The following is a 6,000-nucleotide window of genomic DNA, read 5'->3' as shown; positions in this document are numbered from 1 at the left end:
TAACAAAGTTATAGGGGGTAAAACTTTACAATTTTTTGTGAATTTCGAGCACTCTACAACCTGCATGACGTCATCATGTCAATACCACACCGAAATAAGTTCTTATGAATTGGGTCTCAGAGAATTATTTTGTTTTAGTTTTTTTAGTCATTTGCCAGCCAGACATGTGTGCATGTAGGTATATAATATATGCGTGCTAATGAACTTTGCGGGTAGTGCCTAATTCAAATAGATATAAGAAGTAAATCGGAAATATGGGTACGATCAATTTATATACGTGCCTATATGTGTACAGTATTCGGATATAGGCAGTTTGTTTGTTTAGGGTGAGCGTAATATCTATGGCTGTAATATGTACGTATGTCTCGTAGTTTGGAAAAATATGAAGGAGGATTTGTAGTTATACACGGATAGAAAAATGTGCGTTGAAATTTCTTACATAAGATGAACACAAAACCTTTATATCCGAAGCGCGAGCTTCCGGTATTCCGACTTGTTTTTTAAATGTAACCTGCTTCGTTTGACTTTCACTTCACGTTTGCCTTCTAATCAACAAACCTATCAGCCCCTGCCCGTACGCTGACGTAGTGTTTCATTTGAGATTGTGTGGGAGCAAAAAAATCCAATGACACGGTGGGGACATATGCTATGTTCTGTTGGCAGATAGTAACACAGAGCAGACTTTGATCCAGAAAAACCTCAAATTGATATTTGTTTAGCCGCCAATATTTTCATATTGTAGCCAAAACAGCGACGACTGATCTAGCATCTTTAATAAGTCCGATAACATGGATGCTGTCACCATCAGCAGAAATAACACCTCGCTGATCGACACCTTTGATTTACTGTCCATCAATTCAGATAATACAACTATGGATGTACATTGCAATAGCAAGTCCGATGATTACCTAACGGGGCGACAATCTGGGTGGATAGAACCGAAGTTAGCGTAACACCGAAGAAGTGGGGCCATAAGGACGTGCTCTCCTTGGATTGACTCCTCTTTATCTTCACATATAGATGCAGAAAAAGAAGAAAATTATAAGAATGTCTAAGGGTATCAGCGAGGCGCCAGGCTACCTAGATCGAAGGAACGTTCTTTCTAAGCGGTATTATGAATTACTCATACCAAGAGATAGCGTGACACTGAAGTTTCATTTCGATAACATATTCGAAACTCGATGAAGCAAGAGGGTAAATTGTTAGAACGTAGTAGTGACCTTCGGCCTAAACAAGCAACTGCATATCTGAGACACTGACGAGCCCTCACATCAAAAAGAGCGGGCGCAGAGGACATTGTCACTTTGAGCTAATGGGTGAGCACACTAGCATATTGCAGACGAATATATACCCTATAGATTGGTTCGCCTCCTTCAACCTCCAAGCAAACATTTGTGATGCTGACCGACAGCCAGGCAGTCATCAAAGCGCTTAGGTCGAACCAGGTGAACTCTAAGCTAGTATAGGAATGCCTCAATATATTGAATACGCTCGGCCCGCACAATAAGGTCTTGATACTCTGAATTCCGAGACATATTGGGTTAGAAGGCAACGAGGCAGCGACACGCCATTATACGAACCAGAAGATTTTTGTTATGCCGAAAATGCTCGTTAATAGATATACTGTATACCTCAAGAGGCGCAATGGTTTTTCAAGTGCGCGGTGTAATTTACCTTCCACTGTTATTTTTCCCCGAGGTGTCACAATCTCTGCAGATGCGGATCTTACTTAATATTAATTCCAAGTATTCCTATAATCAAAAAGAAAAGAGGGGTTTGGTGACGGTGGCCGTTGGTTAGTAGGAAGATCCGCCGAGAATACCTCGCAACATCGAACACATTTGCAGAATAGTGTACTTCTGCATGGTTTCAGCCATATCAGGTTTGTTGTCTGGTATATAACAATCAGTTAGAATTTCTCAGTCCCAATACAAGCCAAAAACAAAACTATCGATTATCGCCTGCAGTTCATATCGGTAAACCGGACATGTTCCCATGGTCAGACCATACTTGTATGAGAAGGTTTTGATGGATCACCTTACTTACAGTATTATGTCTGTTCACGTATCGCACCGGCACCATAACAGTGCAACCTGAAATGAGATGATGCAACGTTTCTAACGCCGAACCACACATTTCGAACTGCTCGTTCTTCACTCGCTCTTTCGTGATGAGCTTTACATAAGCTCAGTTGGCGACCAACCCATCCTGAATGACACACATAAATCCCTTCACCTCAGTCTTAGCTGTAGGAGGATAAAGGTCTGTAGTAAACAATGCACCTCTCACATGGCCTGTAAACTTAGCTAACAGCGAATGAGCGAACATTGAGAGATTTTCACGAATATCGCTTTTCGCACAATGACAAACGGTCTATTATACCAAGATCGTCTGCAGCAAGAGACTAACTCTAAATGTTACTAAAATGATTACTGAAACCACTATCCATTGGATAAACATCCGGCGCATGATAAGAAACCTCGAAAAAAATGTCCAAAGATCTAAGAGGGGATGTATCAACAATATAGCCTACAAACGAACCAATTCGCAGCTGCATTATAAGGCGGTCCAAAGGTCGAATATGGAACTGATACTGATCGAGCTCAATTAAAGAGAACTCATTTCAGTTTCAGTTGAGTGCCATGCTTGTTAGTAACACATTAGCTAAAATTAACCTAACCTAGACTAAGCTAAACATTAATCTAAAAATGCCTTTCTCGACTAAATTTACAACCCCAAAAAGTGGCGATGACTATCTTAAAGAGCCAACTAAAATACGGAGCAGGAGAAAGGCTAAGGAAGGTTTGTCACAAACCTGGTCAGCAGTGCCACTGCGACGAATAAAATTTCTGTAAGTTGACTTGCCTGTAAGTACTTAAAGGGAGAAACCACATTAGAAGGACTTTTATCATGTACTTTTTTTTAATTTTTTTAGTAAGAAAATTTAATTGGAATCGAATCAAATTCGGACATTATATTAGTCATATATTCCGAACAACTTTTGAAACAAAAAAAAATAAGACACTAATAAAAGAATTACGTGACAATTATGGCACGTGTATCTTTATCTGAATCTTTAATCTTCATCTGAAACCAAAATCTCTTAATTTTACATCACTTACTTATTTTCTAATATATGAAGCCTGTATCCGATAATCGCTCGGTTCTTCGCCCATAAAATCGCTTTAAAATTTCTGCAGGATATTCTGGGTTAAGCTAATGGTCCATGCAATAAAAAAAGTCGATTCTGAAACCCCCCCAATGTAGTTTCGCCACTTAAAAGTAAACACTACATTCACCGGATTTTTACTAGACATGAATTTGGAGACGGGAAAGAGGTTTTGATGCAGCCTTTATATTTAGTTTTTATTTTTTTTCAAAATCATTTTTATTTAGAACAAATATCGAAAATAACGTAGATTCAGAAAAATGAATGAAAAACAATCTTATAATCTAACAGAAAAAACAATGGAATAAACATTACGGCCACTATGGACATCAAAAGCTTTTTACTAATAAATAACAAACTATAATTAAATTGAAAAATGATATGTAAGTGGTCAGGAAATAATTAAAAACCCGAAAAAGTTAACTGTGTCTTGTTGACGAAAAAAAGTAAAAATAAATATCCTTACCTAATTCTCTGCTTTATATCTAAAAAAAATAGTTGTGGACTTACGGCTAATTTGAGTAGAATCAGTGTTTCTTAGAAGAAAAATATTTTTCTCTTATTGGCTTATTCTTAAGGCTAATACAAAAAATCCAAGTTATTTATCTTAAAGCTAATAAAAAGAATAATATATGCACTTAAAGTTATGATTATTTTTATACTTTACTTTTTTTATCTTTTTTTTTTATGAATCAGCATGGTCGAAGCTAGTCGATATCCCGAAGCCACCAGTACCAGGATTTCCCTTTTCATTACGCTTAGCATCAATTCTTCTCGCTTTGGAGTATCTCCAGTTGAATCCCGGAGCCATCGCAGTTAAATTCCGGGAATATACTATTTTCTTGTCGCCGACTCGCCTATATATTAGGTTGGGGAAAAAGTAATGTCGTATTTTGTCACTTAACATATTTTGTGTTGTACTTATTGCATCGGGTCATATTATACGGCGATTTGAAGACGACAATCTGGGCTACAGGTGTCTCTTTGACAGTTTTATGATCGTACGTTTCTGTCTCAAGTTATAGCGCATCAAAAATGGAGTCCACCAAGGATGAAATTAGTCATGTTTTACATTGAGAGGTAAAAATGCAACGAAGGCGGCCAGAAAAATTTGTGAAATTTATGGGTCCGATACTGTAACGATTCGCTTAGCACTGCGTCCGTTCGATCGATTTCGTTCTGGTGTAGTAGATGTCGAAGATACACCCCGTACTGGTAAGCCAATCGTCGTAGAAACCGACAAAATCGTCGAAATCATCCAAGTAGATCGGCATGTGAGCCTTCGCTCGATTGGCCAGAAACTGGGTAAGAGCCATAAAACTGTTTGGAACCATTTGCAGAAGATTGGATTCCAAAAAACTGGATGTTTGGTTGCCACACGAGTTAACGGAAAAAAATCTCTTGGACCGAATCAACGCCTGCTATGCACTGCTGAAACGGAACGAATTCGACCCATTTTTGAAGCGGATGGTAATTGGTGATGAAAAGTGGATCATGTTGGAAAATCTCAAGCGAAAAAGATCGTGGTCGAAGCGCGGCGAGCCGGCCCAAACCATCCCAAGCCCGGATTGACGGCCAGGAAGGTTTTGCTGTATGTTTGGTGGGATTGTAAGGGAGCTGCTCAACTATGGCCAAACCCACAACTCGGTCCTCTACTGTGAGCAACTCGACCGTTTGAAGCAGGCGATTGACCAGAAGCGGCCAGGATTGGTCAATAGGAATGGTGCTGTGTTCCACCAGGACAACGCTCGGCCTCACACATCTTTGATGACCCGCCAGAAGCTATGGGAGCTCAGATGGGATGTCCTATCGCACCCACGGTATAGTTCGGACCTGACACCAAATGATTACCATCTCTTCCGGTCCATGCAAAACGCTCTTGGTGCTACTAAGTTCGCCTCAAAGGAGGCTTGCGAAAACTGGCTGTCTGAGTTTTTTGCAAATAAGGAGCGGGGGGGGGGGGGGGGTTATAAGAGGGGGATAATGGAGTTGCCTTCTAAATGGCAACAAGTTTGCGAACAAAACGGCGCATATTTGACTTAAATCGGATAATTCTGAGTATGTTAAATAAAGCGTTAAAATTCGATCACAAATACGACATTACTTTTTCCCCAACCCAATATATAAAACGTAAGCGGGTCACCGGCAGAAAGGAGAATTATTCAGATACACGAAAGCTTCGGGAGGAATAAAGCCTTCCGTGAGAGGTAGAACGCTGCGAAACACAAGGGTTTTCACCATGCGAAGCGGATTGCACTATATGATTCCTTTTTAAGTTCCTACTGGCGTACCCCAGGGAATTTTGAAACAGAATCGATTCACACTTTTGCGCATTGATTTTCATCCGCCATCCATTGAACACCTTCTGAAGTTCAATTTGCACCTCAGTTACCTTCTTATGTGCCGGGTAGGGTATCAAATCGTCAGCGAAGGCAACCAACGACCTTTTCGGAGATTTATTAAACTCAAACAAGTTAAGTAATTCGCCGGCAAATACTCCAAAAAGTGCAGGCGCAGTCACTGTACCATGCTGCAATCCATTCAGAACATGAAATTCTCTATTAGCAGTGAGATTTCTATCTGTGATGAGAAAGCATTTGCCGTACAACATTGTCACACATCATCGCTACGAGGTGATTGGGAAAATCGTTCTTGAAGAGCCTGAAAGCCATCAAAACAGACGATATCAAAGGCTGCACCGCAGGACAGAACTGCAAAATTGTAGTGCCCTTTTAAAATTATGGAGATCTTGTTTCACGATTTCTGAAAGTCCATTCTTGACTGATGCACCGACTCAAAGTGCTCTCCTATAAGCTCGAGTTTGAGACCAT

The sequence above is a fragment of the Hermetia illucens genome, chromosome 3 (assembly GCF_905115235.1).
Source record: "Hermetia illucens chromosome 3, iHerIll2.2.curated.20191125, whole genome shotgun sequence".
In the NCBI taxonomy this organism is placed as follows: Eukaryota; Metazoa; Arthropoda; class Insecta; order Diptera; family Stratiomyidae; genus Hermetia; species Hermetia illucens.
This window is presented reverse-complemented; position numbering follows the sequence as displayed.